This window comes from Pipra filicauda, unplaced genomic scaffold, assembly GCF_003945595.2.
Source record: "Pipra filicauda isolate LSUMZ 115617 unplaced genomic scaffold, ASM394559v2 scaffold398_size834171_pilon, whole genome shotgun sequence".
In the NCBI taxonomy this organism is placed as follows: Eukaryota; Metazoa; Chordata; class Aves; order Passeriformes; family Pipridae; genus Pipra; species Pipra filicauda.
Window position 1 is genome coordinate 163,777 of NW_024104529.1, and position 22,713 is coordinate 186,489.

A 22,713-nucleotide genomic window follows, 5' to 3' on the forward strand; every position below is an offset into this window, starting at 1 on the left:
GCTTTGGGGAGCCTCGGGATTATCTATCCCAAGGAAGTTCAAAGACACACACAACTGGTGTGGCAAAGATAGGGCACAGTTAGGTTGAATAATTTGTTACCTAAAACTGCTTCTGACAGATGGCAAAGCTGTTCTGGAACACTGTTAACATAACAGATTTTGGGACAGGGTGCAGAAGAGAACTGATTTTAGTGAAAAGTTGGATTTTTATCAAAATGACCTTTTCCACTCCAAGTGCCTGCTTTGCATAGAAAATTGCAAAGAAAATTCCAAAAATTGATAAGTAATAGAATATCTCAGTGACTTAACTGGAGTTATGGTTTGGATGTCATTATCCTTCATGGACCAATAGCTGCAACTGGACTCCATGTCCAACATGCATCATTGCCAAATATTCCCACAATGTATCACAACAGCACATGACAACAGAAAACCATCATTCACATTAAAAAAGTCCAGAGTTTAAGGAAGAGAATGGACCATTTGCCCGGAAGACTTGCAATTCCTTAATCTGACATGGAAACCAGTTGCTTCTACCTCGCTTTCCCCCACCTCTCCTCAAAAAAACTGTAGTTTTCCTCAAGAAATAAAATATTCATCATCCATTCTAATTAGCAAGGCATTTTCAGGCTGTATTCCTAAAGAAATGGGGCTCAGTTGTTGGCACTGCTGTCCATTTATCTGTCCAATGGTCAGTTCTGTGTCCCTTCCCTTCCCGTCTCCTCAACGCCTTCAGAAACTACCCGACAGACAGGGAAGGGGGAAGGAGCTGTGAGTGCTGGGTGGGAAGAGTAGATATAAAAATCCTTAGTTCTGTTTTGATATTTTGCAACCACGGTACAGATCTACGTGACAGATCAGCAAGTCTCTGAGGTTTGAGAGGAAACCCTGCCAAAAGATGGTATTTCTTTCCCTTAAAAAAAAAAAAAAAAAAAAAAGGCGAAACAGTTTATTGCTAGGTGTTGTATCGCATCTGAAACTTTCAGTTTCAGTGCTTGTGTGACGTCTATAGCAAGTGGAGAAGGATCTTACTAAAACCTTCCAGGATGAAAACCCTCACGCTAGCCGGTCTAGACATTCTCTAGCAAATACAAAAGTGGGATTAGAGGGTGCTGCTATTTTGACTCAAATAAACAGAAAGATTAATTAAAAGAAAAAACAAACTCTTGAACAAAGCCAGGTGAACATCAGCAAAAAAAAACAAGTTTAGTTTGAGATGGTGAAATGCTTAGCTTATTGAGATAAATCCATTAAAAACCCAAGCAATTCTCAAGGCAAGTATTAAAGTATATATTTGTCTTATGATTATGGAGAAACTTTTTTTAAAGTAAGAACCTAATTTTCTAATTCAGAGTGAAAACCAGACTCACTGGCTTCTATTTGATACTTAGCTTTCTGCATATCCAGCTTTTAAATTAAGATCTTACTTAATTTTTTTAGTGTCTACTTAATCTCTTGGCTTACTTTAGACTGCTCTACTAAAAAGTTTCACCTAAGTGAGATGAAAATCATTGACTTCTGATACTTTACTGCATAGCTAGGAAAAAGAATCATGGGTCATGAGGAGACACTTGAATTAAATTATACATGTCTGTCTGTCTAAGAGAAGGCTTTCCATTTGTTTTGGAATTGACTTTGAATAGATATTTCTTTTTTTCCCAATTCCTGGTAATTGTCCTGTTTTCTGTATACATATTCCACAGAAGAGGCAAAGGTTTCCAGTGTAGTAATATTGCCTCTGTACGATGCTGTATGTTTTTAATTAGGCTCACTCCCACAATGATTTCCATATCTAGCCGCTTGCTCTTCTTACTTCTTGATAAGTGATGGCCTTATCAGGAAGTCGGGGGCGAGTCTGTTACTGCTCTGAGTAAACAGCCTAAAGGTCATTTTAGATGTTGGCTTTGACACTCTTGGTTCAGTAGCCACCCACCAAAGCTGTCACCAGTAAGTTACCCTCATGGAAAAATAGCCCTTCAGTGGGTCCTGTTGTCTCTTCAACAGAAGAACCCACCAATGGGTATTTAATGACGAAATGAGAAAAATTCAATTAAATTCCCCTCAGAGATACCTGACAGAGGCATTTGGTCTGAGGTCAGGATCCAAGTGCTGGACGTCTGCCCTGAGGTCTGCTAAGGTTAGGGGAAGTCCTTGAGTTAATGGAGTCTCTTGAGTCCCAGCATGTCCCCATGGGTGCCACAGTTCTCCTGGCCAGTGCTCAAGGACCTTTTAAATGAGGCTTTCCCCAGCAGAAATGATAGCAGCAGGAGACATCCCAGCTAGATGCACACAACTGGCTGTGTGCACTGAAATGTGAAGGTTAAAACCCATGGCTAGCATTGCACCCCGTTTCAGCTGTTACACACACACCACTGCCCTCCAACCCAGACTTCTGCAAATATTGTTTCTCTCCTGCTCCCACTAGATTCAGGAGTAGATGGCACAGTTTTGCTGAAATAGCTGCATCCACTGCTGGGTGTGTTGCCAGCACACACCAGCATTGCGCCTCCATCAGTAGAAGGTTGTTACAACACTATATGCCTGGCCACCTTCTCCCACACACCTCTTCAGCACGAAAGCAGGAAGAACCCAGCAGACAGGGCTAGAGATACCATCATCCTGCAAGAGGAGAAGAATTGCGTGACTAGATTTAAGATCCAGAGCAAAGACCAGAGCACCTACAGGGCTGACACAGCAATATGCCTTGTACTGACAGCTCTGCAGGCTGATCTGTGCATATCCCATGAGGGACACCACCACCCAAGGCAGAATCCAAAGTTCATTACACAATGACCATTAAAGTCCCTTAAGGAAACTTCCCACAAAAAAGTCATTTTCTTTCCAAAATTAGGTACTTCAGGCTCCTAGGCTCTCATCCTAGGCACCTGAAGATAAAGTATTTAAAAGATACGGAACAGACGACTCTCACTGAAGTCGCACGTAAAAAGTTACTGTGGATTCAGGCCCTCAGGATGCTACTCTGGTACTCCCTGGTGCTTCAGCTCTCTCCCCTTGCACCAGCATCCAACAACTTAGTGGCAAGGCATCTCAGACACTCCCTTCTCCCCAGGCTGAACACAAGACCTCCAGTAACTGAGGTACAGTGTCAAATCATTCACCCTTCTGGAACACGTGGTCTGTGTCCACTTTACAAAAGTGGCTCAGCCTCCTTGTCCAGCTAGAGATAGGTCTGAGTCTCTCCTAAAAAAAAAGGGATTTACCCAAGAAAGGGGACAGGCTGTGCTGATACATTATCTCCACTTTTCTTTTAAGACAGGTTCATGCCAGCACATGTGTTGTTAAATTTCTACACAAAAAAGCAGAACCCTGAAGAACAGCTAAGAGAAGACAGCAAATATATGTGTATTCTTCAAAGATGTTGCTCTCTTTTCAGAGCCAGACACACCCAGGCTACTGCATCCATCAGCCCCTTGCTTCAAGGGACACAGAGTAGCTACCAGAACACCCTGTTCTTCTGTCCTTCTTTTCCACATGCTTTGTGGAATCCACCTGTAACCGTTGTGACCTCTGGCACTGCCCTCACAACCAGCACAGGCTGTTCTGCTGCCCTTACAGATGGAATTTCTAGTTTTTAGAAGTGGTTCCTGGCACAATTCATTTCAAGTGGCATTATCATGCAGGTGCCAATAGATAAAAGCTACTGAGGGCACATCCCATTGGTCTTTTTCGCTCCCTTCACTCCACAATAAACAGAGCTCAAGACTTCAGAGACGTCCTCAAAGCAGCCAAGCCCAGCTTCCACAGAGCCCTGTATGGGATTGTATAGGTACAGTCAGAGCTGTTTTCTCCAGACATGGGACTCCATTTTCCAGTACATAATTTTCACTTTGTGCTAAACAGACAACAGTGTGTGAAAACTCCCTTTTTTTGGGTTTGACATTATCGTACAGACAAGAAAACCATCTGCAGTTTTCAGCTTCAGCTTTTGCTCAAAGTTGGGATCTTTCTGCTACTTTTCCCAATACATTTTCCAGCCCAGACACTAATTCAGTCTACACCCTGCTCCAGCTGCTCTCCTGCTCTGTGAGCAATGTCTGCTTTCTAGCATGATGCAGGAGTCACTAAGAAGCTCCTGAGCAGAGTGCTTATAATCGCAGGATGCCATATCACAAAGCAGGATCCTCGAATCCAGTACTTACCTGAAAAGGGCAGGAGCATGCCTGCTTTACTGCCCAGCACTGCTCACTCATGAAGGGTAGAACAGCACAGGTGGAGCTTCACTGCAGTCCGATATCACAACCTGTCATATCTTCCCAGTTAAAGAAATCTGCGTAAAGAAAACACAAGCTGTATTTAAGCAATAATACCTTCTGGGAATGTCTAGCAACAACAAGTGCTCTGAGGAAGGAGTTGTGCCTCTGGCCCTTACCTTCACCAGTCAACAGCTCTCAGGTTGAGTTAGAAGTCATAAGTGCTATTCTCAACAGTAAAATAGAAAATTTTTTTAATGTACCTTTTAACATGCTTCAAAGTTAAACAAGTCTTGCATGTTACCATGGATATAATTTCATGTTTATAAGACTGGTCCTTCCTGGCAGCTAAATGCCGGCATGAGAACAAATAGCAGAGCAGGATTTTGTTTGGCATTTTGCTCTGTTTAGGATAACAGCTAACTACTTTTTCTATTAACAAGCCTTTGATTTTACTGGAGTTTCTCTAGGAACAGAGTTCATCTCATTGGCATTAAACACATTACAATCAATCCTCTGGTGTGTGTGAGCAGAGCCCTGAACTCTGTGGCACCACTCATGAGAATCAGGTTCATAGGGTCAAGCCCAAGTATGTTTACATATCTGCCATGGCTGATATCAGACAGGATACAGTGCATGAAAACACCCTTCACCTCTGCCCAAGGAAGAGTCCGCTCCAAACCCAGAGTGCAGGAGTCGAGCTAGAACTAACTTTTATTCAGAATAAAAACATGACCGATTCTGGCTAAAATAAGGCACTGAAGTTAGGTTTTTATTTGAGGAGAGGAGCAGTTTTGTTCCACAGGGTCCCAGAAGGAATCTCTAAAACGAAATTGCTAAATTCATATCAACTTGAAATCAGCTGCATTCATGCAGAAAGGGTAATGGAGAAAGGATAAAATCCAGACTGGTAGAAAGGTGTTACCAGCTCAGAACACCAAGTCTAAATGCCTCCTTCACATCCACACCTAATTACTTGCACCCACATCTATTTCAAAGCCTGTGCATGTATCTCTAGCCCTACTGAATGACTTATGCAGCAAAAGTCACCTGCTCTTCAGTGGGACATTTCATCCCTCAGTGAGTAAGTCCAGGAATAACTTTTCCCTGCTGGTTGGTAACATGTAGGATTGTATCAACTCAGCTGCCATTGCTAGGAGATCTGAAAATAAGCTGTAACTGCACAGACAAATCTGGGGATTACACCACACCATATCCCTCCCAGTCACGCAGCCAGAGTGTTTACCTGTGTCTGTGTGTTGCTGTCATGAAAAATTCTGTACCTATTTCAGTGTCAGAGATACGTATCAATCAAACCCGACTTCAGCTTTTGAAGTGGGTGGAGAGCAACACCCCCCCCACTCCTGTGATGAAGTCTGCAACAAAACTGCATTTTACTCACAAACATATCTGTAGTTCTGCTGTGTTCTGACTTTTAAAAAAAAATAATCTCATTGGACAGATACCACCAGCAAGTTTCTCCACTCTGTGGAGTGTCTTCACAGCCCTCCCACATAGTGAAAATGACTCAGACAAAACTACTAAATTTAGGGCATTGGTATTCTATGTGTTACGCTGGTGTTCATACAAGTAATGCCTTAAACAGTAAATTTCTGAATTAAGCATTCAGGCATCTTTTCTGTGCTGCATCTGCCACTGAAGCAGAACAGCGATGAAGGTGGGCTGAGGAGGAGGTTATTTGGATCATGATTTGGGTTGTGTTTTGGCTAGAGCTGTATGTGAATTTGAACGGAGGTTTGCGTGCACTTTTAGAACTGTCTATTGACCCCATATCGTGATGTTTGATCTCAAGTGATGAGATCGTGCAAGATAAGTTGCCCTTGGGAGATTCCCTTCATCTCAGGCAAGAGACGGCAGGCTTTGACTCACAAATGGAGATGATTTCTCTTGGGATGACTAGATCAATTCCCACTTCTTAGCATCCAACTCACCCATCCCTCTGACGTTCCCCTCCTGCAAGGATGGCTCATGAAGCAGCTGCTGAACTGCTGGTTGCAAATCCATGGAGTCAATTAAATCAGTACTTCTGTAATTCTGTATAAAAGTACATAGAATTACTGTAAGATTTTAATTTGCAAATCAGCCCCTGCTTCATGAGCAACAACCATCCCTGTAGCAAGGGCAAGGTACTCTGGAAGAAAGCAGTGATGGCCAAGCAAAGGCAAGAAGTTCTGTAGCTATCACCCACAAGTCAGGGCTTTGCAGAGAGATCGGCCACATGGTCACCACCCTGAAAAAGGGTCAGCAAGACCCTGGGCATAAGAGGAGCAGAAGATGCAATGAGCAGGATGAGAACAGGAAGGGGAGAAAGAAGAGTGCTGAAGGACCTTGGTTGAGGCAATCTTTCCTCTCTGATTGATTTGTTGGTGATTTTAGGCAATGCAAGACTGAAATCAGGCCAGAGCCTGGCCAAGAGGCCATGCTCTCCTTCGGGCTGACCACATCACCTGCTGAAGCCAGTAAGAGTTTTGTGTGGGTATCTCAGGCAAGGACACAGAAGCAATGACTCACCCATTAATGAACTTTGTTTCTTTATCTGTTTGCCAGATACCTCCAGAAAGGCACGGGTTTTTTAAATATTTTTGGGTTTTGAAACTGCTGAATAATCTTTACAAATACAGTTCATGATCTGTTACCCAATTAGAACCATGCAATTGCTAGGAGCAATCTGAGCTGTTTACATGGCACATTTCTATCACATGCCCTTCCTTTGTTCCTCATCATTGGAGCACAACTCTTTAATAAAATCAGGCTTATGCAAAAACATTTTAACATTTTCAGATAAACTGCTGTAGCCTCTAGGAATGCTTCTGCTGGTCTGATGTGCAGTATTCAACCTAGGAAGTTGGGCATTCTTGTCTTAGGTTCTGCAGAGCAGGTAAAGAATAATTCTTTTCAGGAAAACACAAAAACTGTACTTGTATGAACACCTGCCCTGAGGAAAATTTCCATAGCACCTTGTCTTTCCCTGTCCTGACCCCACCTGAGAATCGGTGATCTTAAAAGACCCTAAAGTGCCCACTTAATAGAACATTAAAAATCCACGCCTAGAGGTGATCTGGAGGGATTATTTAATCTCCTCCCTTGCTGTAAAGCAGAATAAATAATTTAGACCATCTCTGAAAAACATTTGCCACACTCGTTCTTGCAAAAATTCAGTCAAGAATGTTCCACTTTCTCCCTAAGTTATCTGTGCCATGTAATTAGAACACTTGAGTTGTGTCTCCTCACCTTATCACCTCATCAACATATGTGTCCAACCAGACAACTCTGACTGGGTCAAATTACCCAGTTTTATCACTCAGATTTTGACTGGTAACCCAGAGAACATAACGAAGGATGATGCTGAAAGCCAAGATCAAGATTAAATGAATATCTGTCTGATATCTACTGCATATTAGTTGCCCTATAAACTGAGAAATTACATTAGTTAAACATTAACTACTCTTGGCAATTTTAATGTTTTAAAATAATTTTACAATCCAGGTCTGTACAAACTGACAGTCTGTCCAGGAATCCAAACCTCTTTCTTACGTGGATTCATATTTCCAACGTCATTAACCATTCTTTCTTTAGAATACTTAAAGGGGGCTTGTAAAAAACAAACAAACAAACAAACAAAAAAAAACCAGAGACAAATTTTTTAGCAGGGTCCGTAGGATAGGACGGGGTGATGTTTTTAAACTAAAAGAAGTCAGAATTGGAGTAGATGTAAGGAAGCCGTTTTTTACAATGAAGGCAGTGAAACACTGGCACGGGCTCCCCAAGGTGGTGGATGCCCCATCCCTGGACACAGTCAAGGTAAGGATGGAAAGGGCCCTGAGCAGCCTTTTCTAGTTGAAGATGTCCCTGCTCACTGCAGGGGTGGTTGGACTAAGTGGCCTTTACAGGTCCCTTCCAACCCAAACCAGCTTGCGATTCTGTGCACAGGTAAGTCCTCCTCGCTAAAGATCAGCTAAAATAGCTCCCCAGTAACTTTCACCCTGTGAAACAGAATTGCCTCAACATATTCCAAGATGGTGATACATTGATTTTTTTTTGCCATGTTGCCTTTACGTGCGATATCCACATGAAGTGTCCATTGCCACTGACATTTGGCTAAAAAGTGCTTCCAAGAGTCAATCAAAAGCATCTTTCCACTCGTCCCAGGCAGGTGGCTTAAATTAAACCCACCTGTCAAATAGGCTCTGCTCTTTCTCTCTTTCTAACTCCACCCAGCCAAGTCTGTCCTTCATCAGTCCACAGCTTCAGGAGAAGCATGGATAATGCTGCTCTACCTCTCCTGTCCTTACAGAGTGAGCTGTATGAATGCTTCAGTCCTGTCACTGATCCCAGCAAATTTCTAACATGCCTATTAAGTATTTAATTTGAGTCTATGCTACAATGTCAGATTCTCTTCTCATGTTTGTATTGACATTGCCCTCTTAACCTTCCAAAGGTGCTACTGTAATATTCGCTCCTTTGAACTGGTAACTTCTGCCTTTCAAACTGAGCATAAAAGCCCTTTTCTCCCTAGGCTGGTGTGTGGTGCACTATGGTGGAGCCCTGTTTCTTCATCATCTAAGAGAAATTCACACCCCTGCCTTCATAAATCTGACATTAGCAAGTGCCAAACACGTTATTTCCTTTTGATTAAAAAATGAAGTGGTTTGGTATTCCTGAATTGAAACACTTCATTTCAATGAGTTGAACCAAAGCAAAATATTGTGGTTTGACCCAGTTTGACATCAGTTTGTCTCATCTGTCCAGAGTGAGACTCTCTGTCCCTTTTTCCCCGTGATCCAGCACTACAGTAGGTAAGAAGGGAGACTGCAACACACCCTTGGTTAGATAATGCAGAGGTTGCTGTAAGAAATAATCAAGATACAATGCTACCTGTCCCAAAAATACCAGAGCAGTTCACACACATGGCTCAGACTCAACATTAAGTAACCCACAGCAACACAACAAACTGTTTTGAAATGGATCAAACTGACTCAAAGCAAAATATTTCAGTTATACCTTCCTGGTGAGTCCTTCTTAAATTTCAACTTCACTGAATTTTTGCATAAAAGTCACTTCAACACCAAGTATTTCTTAACATAATATAATTAGCAACTGTAGAAATAGATCAGTCATCATGACTTGCTGCACAAGAAGATCAGAATACTGATTCATACATACTTTATATACATTGAATTGCTTCATAAACCCAGTACTTTTACATCTTCTTCATAATATGACAGTTCAAAAGGAGGTCTTTGCACTCCAGTGGTTGGCACATGATGGGAAGTGATGCTAATCATGAGAACAACCAGAAAATTCTTTTGAACCAATTAGATGGCACCAGTCACAATGACATTAGTCATCCACTCCTCGATCTGAGGACAAGGAACCAAAATTGTCATTCATCTACTCCTGAACTGCAAAAAGACATGAGGGAAGTGTACTATTTCCCATTCTTATTTTAATGATCGTTACACAGAGTGACACAAGCTGCTTTTTTCTGTTCCTGTTCTAGGAGAATGGTGGGTACCCTCTGTGCAGGTTTCAAGAGAGACTTTGATCTCATTTAAGTGCTTCATGCTCCCTCTGTCCTTGCTTGGTCAACACGACCAAGAAAAAACAGGACCATAAAATTCTACACAGGAAGAGGACACACAACCTGATGCCATTAGTCTCTGCAGTTTATAAGGGCAAGATGAGTGAGATGTGACTGCTGCTTAGCAATGACAGTGACAGAGGAAAGAGTTGTCATATATGGTGCCATGGCTCTGCACACCAGTGAAAATAATAAGAAAAGCATGAGAAGTGGTAACCGTGTGGAAAAGCGCACACACAAGGAAAATCTCCCAAAAAGTTGATGGTGGAGCATCAGGAGGGTTCAAAGTGGAGGACTGGAAGAACAGACCCAGGAATACCACCACAACAGAGAGGCAGACTGCCCTGGAGTAGCCAGGTTAACAAACCACACGCCAAAGACTTCACACTGCTGAGATCAATGAGATATGTACCACTGATCTCAGTGAGCTGAGAGGTGGGGGAAGTCCAGGAGGAACTGGTAGGCAGGAGAGGCTGACCAGACCCTATGTCCCCACACCACAGAGATGCTGGTGTAGCAATCTATCACTTTGACCTCAGAGCAGAGCAGACAACCGAACCCCCTGGCCAGCACAGAGACCTCTGTGTGTGATGTTCCAATGTGAGAGACACGCTCGAAACACTCAATCGCTACACACATCTCCAAGGCACAGGCTGGCCATTCTATATTTCAGCTCTTCAAATCCCTCCAACACCTTGTCTTTGAAAGACAGGGGTAGTGAAAAAGAGGATGCAAAATCAGAAATAGCAGCCCTTCTGACAGAGGAGTAAACAGAAAAAGTTAATAGTAAAGTAATATTCTAGAGAAGCCAAAGATTGATCTCTGGTTTGGGAAGTCCAGATGCATCTAGCACATCTGGGGAAATTCTGTCAAGGTTTGCATGACAATTGGTCCTCTGGAATGACATTTTGCTTCACCGCCCGATTAGAATTTGCCCTGTAAAGACTTTATGGGGTAGATCTTCAGCTACAGCAAACAGTGCTGCTGCTTTCTGGAAGCAAGACGGTTTTGAGCAGGAGACAATTATGCCTCAGATCTCAGACTAGTAGGGTGGTTTTCTCAGGAGAGCTACAGCTGACAGCTTCACAATGATGGGAAATGTTATCCATGAGATGAAACTCCAATTCAACAAACAAACTAGAAACTGACTTTAGGAGAAGCCATGTTAACAAATGGTACCAAATCCAAGTGGCAAAGACCACAAGTACTTCTTTACATTTTGCATTTTGTCTTTTGTGTGTGCGTGTGTGTGTGCTTCAGCCCCAGAGAAGCAGATTATGACTCAAGATGTGGAGCTAATTAAACTATAACACACTAAAACGAGATTTGGCTGTGTTGACATATCTAGACTGTGGTACAGCAAGATGCTCCTCTGTAAACACTGAGAAGCCTCCCCAGGATTTCTCATAATTATGAAGTAATTCAGATTATCTCCATAAGTAGTCTTGGATTTGAATGCCAACACCATAAGTAAAGCATGCCTGAGCTAGAAAAATCAGATAATCTATGTATAAAAAGAAGATGAAGAGGGACAACAGGAATAGCAACTGTGCCCTGCAGTTGTTGCTAGGCCTCACCTTTCTACAGCCAGCTGCACTGAATCCAGATTCATTCTCTTCAAGAGATGGTATCCAAAACTCCCCGATTTGTCTTTCACACTGTCCGGGAGGAATAACTTGATCACAGTGAAATAAGACTCACAGCAGCCCTCCTTCTCCCAGAGAGAGATCTTCCAGAAACTGTAAAGATACCATTTTAATTATGTTCCAGCGCTCATTTAAAACAAATGCCTGTTGGCACCATGCTTAACATCATAAAAGGTCTCTAACTCTGAGGTAGCCCTTGCTTTGCCTGGTATGAGTGAAGCAACACTAACCTAAGAGGTGCTGATGTGTCCCACAGGAAGGGGTACAAACCTTCAGTCCAGTACACTTTTATCTTCTCCAGCCTCTAACTGACCTGGATATGCTGCTGGCATGAGGAAACCAGGAGTGAGGTTTCTGATAGATGAACTCTACTAGCAGCTTCTACTAGCCCTTAAGATACAGTGGCAGAGCACTGGAACAGGCTGCCCAGGGAGGAGGTGCAGTCTCCCTCTGGAGATATTCCAAAGCCACCTGGATGTGTTCCTGTGTCACCTGTGCTGGGTGACCCTGCCTTGGATGATCTCCAGAGGCCCCTTCCAACCCTAATGATTCTGTGATTCCATGTTATGTCCAACCTAGCTGTCTATGTACATCCTGCCAGAAGTCACAGCTGCCCCTGCAGATTCAGCAAAAGGGAGCCTCTCTGTGTCTCATCATGCAGGAGATGCTCACTGAAGACGTGGCAAAGAGGAGCTCTGGGCATATGCAGAATGCTCAAGCATCGGCAGCACATTGATCTCTCTGTGGGCAACAGATGCCTTTGCAGACATGCAGCACTCCAGACTCTTTTTATGCTCGTTTGCACCTAAATACTGCGAATTGGAAATTAAACTCACACTTGGCTCTGAGCAAGAAAAGCATGCCCCTTTAGCCTAGAGTTAATGCCTAGGCTTGGCTCTCTCCACCACCAGCAGAGACAGACAGTGCTGCTGGATGATTCACTCTCATACATCCCTAATGAATCACTCTGGCTACCTTCAGTGATGAGGGAGAAACAGAGAGCACCCATACACATTTACTAGAGTCCTGGCCTTCACGCAGCTCAAGGAGGATAAGATGTATCCTACCTGAATGGCCTTTTCTTTTGAATGTGTATAATGGTCAAGGCAAATGAAAAAGGAGCTCAGACCGTGGCTTCTTGTCACAATAACCTATAAAACTATCATGAAAGCAGTAATCCAAAGCCACTAATATCAATGACAATGAAACAGAAGGTAATTCCCTTAGAAGTCACCAGCTATTCCACATGAGACCCAAGTGTGCCACAGCCTACCTGTGTGCCGATGTGTATCACACATCTGTCCAACAGAAAGGCCACTGCCAATTCACATGCTGCCTATGTTTTCAGTCAAAGAAAAGAAACTATTGACCCAACAGCTTGGAAATCAGGTCATGAGATTCCTTGTGCATGATCCTGGTATCCTGCACAAAACTTTCTGTCCAGACAAACACCTGTAACCCCATGCTTTCAACACAGCTTTGATTTATATCCTTGGCTTGGCTTCTGCAGTACTTTTAACCCTTCTGCAGAGGGTCTGCTTGGGCCCAAGCTGCACAGCTGGGGAAGTGGCAGGGAAGAGCAAGGCCCTGACAGTGGGAAAGCAGCTAGACCCTCCTGCTGGTTTCAAAGCTTTTGCGGGGGCACACCAGGCAGGGCAGGCTGCCAGGCTTCTCTCAGCAATAGCTGCATTGCCAGGAAGCAAAAATGACCCAAGGGATCCACTACATCACACAGAGGGACAAGATTTGCACACACAGACCTTGTCCTCCAGTGGTCCTGGCTGCCTGTTCTGCAGTGGGGGTTCTGCCATGCCCATGAGAGGGCAGTTCAAGATCCATTGGAGCAGGCCCAGGGACTGGATCAAGGTCCATTGGCTCTGAAACACTCAGCTGTTTGGTGTCACACAGCCCTTTATCTCCTGAGGGGAATAGGATTTTGTGCATTTATATTCTGAACACATTCAGCAGGTATCTCGATGAAATACGACACAGTCAGGCTCTGAAAAGATTCCTTGTAGGTGTGAAGACTGCGAATGGCACACATCATTCTTCATTTAACGCTTCGTTGATCACTGACTTGTGGATTGTTATCCCTCTGAAATATCCTACCCATTCTTTTCACATGGGAATGTTGACCAGAGTAACTGAGATGTCTTTACACATAGATTTGGCACAGAGTCTGTCTGCAATGGCAGTGAGATACCGACCTGGCTGGGCTTGTACCTACCCTGTGGCTGAGGCAGGAGAGCAAATGTCTACAGTGACTATGTCACCTACATCTGGAAAGAAAAAAGGGTTTCTGTTTGAGTCAGCATACAGTGTCAGGCAGCCAGGCACTGACTGCTCCACTGGGCTCCCCAAGCTTAGGACAACATCCCTCACCAACCAGCTTTTAAAAGATCAGTCACATCCAAGCACATGCCACCAGCTGAAACATGGCTATCAAGCAACATGAACTGAATCCTCTGAAAGCACTACTTACAGCAGTTTGTCCTGTACTGCTCCTCAGAAGATTCTATTTCCAACGCTTATAAATTAACCAGGCTGTCTAGAGCAAGTGCTGCATTTGCTGCAGGCAAACCACAAACCAAGAGCAGCAGGAGAACACAGTCCCTTCTCTGCAAGTATTTCATAAATAATAAAAATCAGTCTATGAAAGATGGGAGAAGACTATCAAGTGTACTCAACATTCGTGACTTACACCCACCACAAATGTGTGCCAACACATCCATTGACTTCCTTTTCACTTGGTCTACATCTGACCTTGCCATGTTCATTCCAATAATAGAACAGCTTCAAGCTTAAAGTCATCTTTCAAATAACGTTTTTCAACTGATAATATGCTCCCACACTTTAATGAACCAAACTTTTAACTACTCTTTAACCTATTTTCTTCATACAGGTAAAATGCCAGGATAGTATGGAAAATAAACCAGTATATATTTAACAACAACATGTATTTTAGTAATTGGCAGCACGTGTCAGCATCAGCAAATCAGAGTTCAGGCAACGCAATGTAATGCATGTTTTCATTCCATGTTATTGGTTTCTTAATTTCGCAAATAGGGGATTTTTGACTGCATTTAAAGGGGAAATCAGCAAATCAAATTTTCTGTAGAAGGGAGAGGCATAAAATAACTCAAGTTATCACAGAAACAAATTTAAGCAAACTGGCGCCACAAATCAAGTAATTAGGCAGAAAGAAGAATTAAATATCTTCAGAAATTATTGATTTATGATACTATGTCGTGTTTGGGACATAAATATTTATTATCTTGCAGCTCCTGTTCCTTCAACACTTGGATTAATTTTATTCATGCCTTTCTAATAAAGGGCAACTCAGCTAAGTCCAAGTAGTGAACAGTAAGACAATACTCTGTTAAGTTTGCTCTCTCCTGAGAAGTAGAGAGCACATTTTATGTCAAATTATTCCATTTACAGGGAACACTGTAATACTGGGTACACAGAGCCCCACCATGGATTACAGGATTAGACTCCTGTGTATACCCTGGAGCTGTCTAATAAATTTAAATTAAACTGCCATAAAGTAGACAGGGGCAGTCCTTTTAGTCTTGCCCTAGAGTACAGCAAGAAATGTATTGTGCTATGTATTTGCCTTATTAGTGAGTTCTTCCTGCCAAGAAGCAAGTGTCCCTAAATACCAGAAGCAGAGAACTTCGAAGGTTTAAACCCTTATGCTCTTTCAGCTGGACATCAGCAATGACCATTTCTTCAACAATTCACAGTGCAAAGGGTTGTTGTTTTCCCTGCAGGACTCTAATCTGATAAGGAGCCAAGAGTCAAGCCAAATCTCAGCAAAAAGAGAAAGAAAAAATATTACGTCTTCCGCTTTTTTTTTCCCCCTTGCTCACAGAACATGACCAAACTGGCCTTTAGTAGAAGTTCAGCTCACAGAAGTCATTCTTGAAAGCCCATTGGTGGAGAGTGCATTTCCTTCTCCTTTAAGGTTGAAAAGGAAACTTTCTGTGAGTTTACTGTAATGGAGCGTTTGTCTGTATCAGAAACAGCCTGACCTCTCCAGCCACAAGATGAAATACCAGCAGCCCACTCTGTCACTAGTTCACTATTAGGAAATTACATGGGAGGAAAGACACAACACAAAATTCACAGGGAGAAAAAAAGAAAGAGAAAAAAAGGCATCAGTAGTGGTGGGAGTGAATGAACAAGCTTAATAATGAAGCCAGCAAAAAGGAAAATACCCTCTGGCCGATTGATAATAAAAGGTTACTTGAGGCAAAGGGTCAGATCCTGAGCAGTGTAAAGTGGCCCAGCTTCTCCAGCCTCAGCAAAGAGACAGTGATTTACAACAGCTGCAAAAAGCCCCAGGGGACAGAAAAACCCAGCTATAAAAATGGAACTGCAGGCCCATATTTTGCAAAGCTTCCACTCACTTTTAGCACCAGGCTGAGGTACAGAGGTGACTCTGAGGGTTTGTTTCTGCGGGGGAGTTCCTGTGAAGTAAGCTGAAGTGTGAATTTACACTGCATCTACTGCTGGGTCTTTAAGTAGGCTGTAAATTCATACCCTAGCCTATTTTACAGGGATTTCCCCAAGTAGATAAGCCCTAAATTTGCCTCCTAATCATGGAGGCAGACAAAATAAATAGACGTTTTCAACACTGCAGACCCACACAGGAATCTCTCTATTGCCTGTAGGGGCAAGTGGGTACTGGACAGTATATTATATATTGTATTACAGTCCTGCAAGTGCATAGTGCCCTTCTTTCCACCACTGACCCCCAGAGCCCCCTCCACTCATCTCTCTCAACATCCCTCTACTTCAAGAAACACCTTTGAAAACCCTGGCCCTCATGTCAGTCTTCCATGCCCTGGCCTCTGGCTTTTCCCTTCCCCATTCCAATTCCACATCTGGAGGTCTGTGTTCTCCCCTGACCCTCAGGGGGAGCAGTAAAGCTGTCCTGGTGCAGAGGTGTCTCCTCCTACCAGTTCCTTACCTCTGAACCAACCTAACCATGTCCTGTCCATGCCTCACCCATTCCCAGAAGCACTGGATCCCTGGGTGAATGGGTGTCCCTTGAAACCTACATCAGAGTCATAAGGTTAACTCTATGTCAACAAATGCCAAGAAGCTGGGCAAGATTACTCACACTTTCTTGGCAGAAAGATGCTTTTACAGGCAGCCGAACAGGAAGCCAGAGGCCTTCGGCAGAGCCAGAGGAAGCAGCTGGCATGGTCACAGCTTCACCAGGGTCCTCAGGCTGGGGGTTTGAGCTTCAGCAGACTAAGGTGAGCAGCTTGAACCACACCAGGTCCAGGTTCTTTCCCTGGGAGCTGCAGTGAGGCTGTAATGGAGCAGAGCACTTACGCCTTGGCTAATCTGGGACCTTGCACCGCTTGAACAGCTCCTGTGCTGGCCCAGGCACTCGCTGCCCCAGAGCCAACCAGTCCTACCTGAGGCCATCCTACTCTAACACAGTGACAGCACTGGGTCCTCAAGGATCCTTTTCAAGAAGCCAGTTTAGTAATATCCTCTGTCACCTGACGCAAACATCAGGGTTCTCAAAAGCAGCTTGGAATGCTCTCCTTCAGTGAACTCCCTGATTTTGCAAAGCATGAAAGAGAAAGTCAGTTAACACTTAGAGCCCTAAGATCAATGAGGGAAGCAAAAAAGGCATAAAACATCTTTTGATTTCAGCAGAAGGAACCAGCCACAGTGAACAGTCATCACATACACTACAACATTCCACACCATCCTTATCTGCAGGAGCAGATAACAGCAGCCTGGGGAACAGGAACCACATTCTAACAGATACGAGACTGAAAAAGCTCTCTGAGAGACAGGTCACAGAGGAGTGATCCTTCCAGCACTTGCCTAAGTTTAATCTTTGATGCATATGAAGATTCTGCACCATAAGCATCTCTGAGCACAGAAAGAGCTCAGCACCCTTTAACAGCTAAAATCTGTACTGCAGACCATTTCTTCCATTCTGTTATCTCAAGCTCTCTTTGTGACTCTTTTCTTTCTACTATCTGCAAACATTTGTGCAATTGAGTTGTACCAGCAGTTGCATTTAAAGAAAGCCAGTGTCTGACCTTCACAGAACAGTCTTTAGAGAAACTGAAGTTTATATTAGTTCAGGAGCATTTATCTTGGAAGTGTCTGGTCTTTCATCCAAACAGAAAGCACCAACAACACAGTAAGAGCACCCAAATCCCACCAAGCCAACACCATGACTCATGATAGCTCACAGAACACTGTTTCACAACAATCCACAGAGCTAAAAAAGTAACAGAAATATTGAAAGGTACATAAATACCAGGGAACAGCAATTGCATCATCATGATGCGAGCAGAAGAGAAGGTTGGATACTCTGGGAAAATTCTTCTGCGTGAATTATTTACTTGGCTGAAAAACTTCCTCCTTCCTTTTCATCTTGCCCTGTTCAGCAAGAATACCATATATTTGAATATGGAATACCATATGGTATCTTCCATATACTGTCCAGCAATTGCTTCCAGCTCCAGAACAAGACACGCAGACTGGGCCAGTCATGTTAGAAAACTGAGTGCAGAAAGGGGGGTTGTGTTTTACATCCTGAAATGTGAAAATCTGAGGTTTTGGAGATAATTCTGGATGTTAACTTGATCTTATATCACTGAGTTCAGTGACATGGCCCTATCATCAGTGATTCCAAAGCCACAGCAGCAGGATGCTGACCTGCTTCCCCACAGGCTCCACGTGCAGTGTGTCCACCACGACCAGACTCAATCTCATGCACAGCCAAGGTGACACAGTGTTAGTGCCATGTGGAGGTGGACAGAGAGTCACTCTTAAGTCCCAGTGCACACTGCAGTGGCTGCTCCAGCTGCCTCCTAATTGCTCTACTCAAAGGCTGTGTGAGAAAGTGAAAAAACCCCCTGTGTGATCATGTCATGAAACCTTGCCTCACTGCACACAAGCACAACAAGGTTGAGCTTCCACTGCAAGGACACCCTTGGTGCAGACACTTTGCTGTTTTTGAACACCTGGTGATCTGAATATTTGTTATCCACTGTTAATGTTATTAGTATCTCCATAAATCTATGTATGGAGATATGTATCCCTGCATTTTGGATGCTCTATACCACTTAAGAAGTGCGGGTATTTGAAAAAAAGGAAGGCCCCACACACCCATACCTCAGCCCACAGCCTTGGGCAACCCATGCAGAATCTGAGACAGGCAAGAAGTTTCCAGAGTATGGGGAGAAAATGGTGGAGATAACAGCAGAGTAGTGTGAAAAAGAAGTCAGACAATGGGGGTCACTGCATGAAGGGGGCTCTGAAATAAACCTGTACCTACCGATATTTCTGTCTGCTGAACAAGAAGATGACACAGGGTGTGAAGGGAGGAATGCTGTGTTTTCACAGGGTTAAGCTGAAATAGGTCCCTGTCTTAGGTCTCAAACCTATTTACAGCAATATTTTGTCCCCTCATATGATATATCACTGGAGATAAAGCATCTATATAAATCTATAAACTTTTGAAATAACATTTTATGGTTTTAATTTGCAGAGTATGATTTCTTTCATTCGTAGCTTTCCCAGGCTATAGATTTCCTGTCTGTCATCTCCCTCTTGGTGTTACAACTCCAGAGCCAAGCCACTCTAAGTCCTTACTGAGCCCACCACTTACAGGGTAACAGGGATAACCACCAGCGTATTCCCTAAGCAGGGCATCCCAGAGAATTCACTCAACAAAACATATCCAGCAAAGCAAAGGAACAAGGCCCTTCATGTTAATTTAACAACCTACTATCCCCTGAAATCACTGGCAGTACTGATCTATTTATCTTGCCAGTAAACAACTGTACATGATTTTCCCATGCAGTAACACACTGATTAAAACTTAGAACATGTGCCCAGGCAGGGCATATTTCTCAAATAAAAATAAGACCTTAATAACCCTTAAAGGAAATTCCACATAAACACACAGCATCCAAAAGCCAGGAGCATGGAAGAATTCAGTCAGACTTTCAGTCAAAATCCAGTGATTCCTTTTATATTGCTTCAGTTGCAATGTTTTCAGAAGAACAGAGAACTGTCCTTTGAGACCTAACCAGTAAAAGGAGCATGGCTCTCCTTCTTCCACTGTCACGCAGTAGGGAGGCCTTTATGCCCTGCTAAATGTAAAATATTTTAGAAAAACAAAACCAGGAAACAAACTGGGATTTGGTCAAGAGTTCATGCTGGCTGAATCACTGTGGTGTGGAAACCACCAGCTCTAAAGATGGAAAGTCCAGAGCCATTCATTACCTCAAGGAAAGAAAAACAAAAAAAAGGGAAAAAAGAGGCATTAAAGACCCATTTGGCTTGCTGGTAAGCTCTTCCAACGTTGGAAACACAGGAGAGGCTACCTATAGATAGGTGCCTTGACCTTTTTCCTCCTCATCTCTCTCTGAGCACAGCCAGCAATTTGATCTGCATCACAGTTTTTCATATTGGGTACAGTGAAAATTGTTTAAATGTCACTCCCTGACTCAACATACAGAAATGCTTTAGGTCAGGGCACTGCTTCTTCCCTCCACATCCTGCACCTATTGCCCTTTGAGGCCTTTCCCCGGGAAAAAAAAACCAAAATCTACATACTTTACAGATTGAACATGGCCAGTTTCTAAGTAAAGACTCTTTCAGACTTCTCTGGTTTGCCTTTTAATATCTGAGAGGTTCCAAGGAAATATTGCTCAGAAGCATATAAGGCCAAATGTTCTTAGACAAGGACATACAATAATGAGTGCATTTAGTGAGGCAACACAGCCATTTCGAAAGAGGTCCGGGAAATCCTAAAATTGTTAAAATGTATCTTCACAACTACTGACAAGATCTAGTAAAGATGTTTGTGTTGTGCTGGCGCATTTCATAAGCCAAAAGTCTTATCAGAGAATCATTTTAGCAAACTTCAAAGGGCAAACTGTTGTGCCCATTGCTTGTAGGAAGGAGAACAGCTCCTGACAATAACCTCCCCGTTCATTTTTTGCTTTCCTTGTTTCCAAAGTACTGGCATACAGAAATATGCTACACTCAGGCACTAAAACACACTTGTCTCAACTGACCATCATGTTATTTGACATAATGCTGCCACTAAAGTCAAGAATCCTATCAGCTTTCAGACTCACCTGAACGCTGTGCAGCCTTTTTTGTCCATGCTGGATGGAACGACCCAGAGCTGCAGCAGGAAAGGAATATACCTGTATACACACCACAGAACAAGAGGAGAGCTAGTCCAGCAGCTAAACATTGCAAGCTGAGGAAACCTGTTACCAGCTCTGCAACATATTTCCTTACACAGACTTATCTACATCATTTGTTCTCTCTGTGCCTCCGCTCTGTAAAATGGTACTTTTATATAACAGGCTGTGTGAGAATAAATATGGTATGAAGTGGCACTGACAGGGAACATGGAAATACCTCTATCTATGATAACTCCACACTACCAACCAGCCATTTTTAACACTCAAAACTGAATGATTCCAGAGAATGTTACAGTGGAAGTGACTCACAGAAGACTGAAGAATCAACACCCTTTCCTGAACTGAATGCAGTTTTGTGAGTGTAGGTTTTAAAGGGTTCATTTACCATAGTGATTCCATCTGGAGAGCAGTCTTTCATAGCACTGGTGTCAATGACCAGGGAAGCCTTTCAACTCGGCAAAGCATATTCCAGGACGTCTTAAGAAAAAAGATCTATAAAAACTGCACATCAAAAGCCTGGCATTCTTGTGCATTAGTTTTGCACACTTCTAAATGAAGCTAGTGTTACAAAGTGCTTCTAGGCCTATCAAAATTTCACAGGCAGTATGTCAGGAGGGAATCCATCCTGAAATACTAAATCACAGTAAAATTCAGATAGGCACCAACTTTTCCTACAGAGGCTTGCATCAATCATTCTCCCTTTCTCTTTCCTGAAGGGTTTACCCTGCACAAGAGCTCCTGGTGACCTCTTCAGTGTGTGCAGTACTCCTTTGGGCTTTCACTGCTCTCGGCTCCACATGCTGCTAGCACCTGTAACATAGAACAGTACATTCTGAGTATTCCCTCTGCCCTGTGCCACGCCACCACTGCCACCCCACAGTTCTACAGGGCACACCTCCATCAGTGTCCAGGTTTGGAGCAGCAGTGAGCTTCTGGAGCCAGCCCTTCAAATGCCCCACTCCTTGTGCAGTCCCTGAGCACAGCCTGGATTCCCTTCAGATGGGACTAAGCTGGAAGAGGTACCCCAGCAGCACAGGCAAAGCACCCCAGCTGCACACAGTGTGCAGGCCAGGGGACATCACCAGAGCTGCAGCTCTCCAGGTCACTCCTCATGGCTGCTACAGCTGCTTGTGAAGAAATTGTCTGGGAGTATCAGACATTCATTCTCCTCCAGGGAAACTTAACAAACCCTCTCTACTCTGTGGTACAATCACCCAAAACTCGCATTGCTCTCCCTCCCCACCCCCTCCAAAAAGCAGCTTAATGCCTGTCTTTTCAGTTATTTACCCAATCAGCACCTCTGGTGGATCATAACCTTTGAACATTTGATCTTTTTGGACTAGTTGTTAAAACTGTCTGTCACCATTTAGGTCCTTGCCCACCTGCCAGTATCCTGTCACTCACCTCTTCTCTGTCACCCATTTCTACTCTTCCTTTCTTTCTTTTGGACTCACTTGTCTTGTTCTATGTTTTTAGATATGAATAAAGCTCAAACTCATCACTAATACCAAATTCACCTGAAATAACTTCATTTTCTGTGATTTCTTTGGTTTTATGTGACTGCATTTCTATGTAACCTACACCAGCACCATTTGGAACTTCACACTATCTATAGAGAAATCACCTCCTTTTATCTCTCAGTTAACTGGTCTTTTCTTTGTGGGTCAACCCAGCACCCGTGGAACTGAATGGAAGGACCTCAGCTGACTGCAACAGGCAGTCCCCTAAATGTACTTAATGAAGCCATTCAAACAACTGATGCTATTTATATTGAATTTCATGACTATATGACATTCAGAGATAACCATGTATGTTCTATGTCTTTTGGAATACATTTTTCCTATTATACAATCTGAAAAAAAATACTGGTTTTGTTCTAATGTAATTTTAAGAATCAAATTTATATACAAGACCTTTAGAAAACAGAGACCCACCTCTAAATGCAAAGAACAAACATTTGCATTACCTATTTATATTAAAATATGCAGAAATTTCTAAACTATTCAGCCAACTTATAAATTTTTATAACTTCTTCAAATTGTTAA

General features: G+C 43.1%; 1 long non-coding RNA gene across 1 annotated transcript in view; it reads right to left on the reverse strand.

The window, feature by feature from the left end:
* The window catches only part of LOC113996320, a 32,322-nt gene extending 18,229 nt beyond the window's left edge, over positions 1 to 14,093 (reverse strand). The window contains exons 1-2 of the long non-coding RNA XR_005564968.1: positions 11,391 to 14,093; positions 4,161 to 4,288 (exon numbers count right to left, since the gene is read on the reverse strand). This is a non-coding gene — a long non-coding RNA (uncharacterized LOC113996320). The remainder of the gene's footprint in view (positions 1 to 4,160; positions 4,289 to 11,390) is intronic.
* Between the last annotated feature and the right edge of the window lie 8,620 nt (positions 14,094 to 22,713).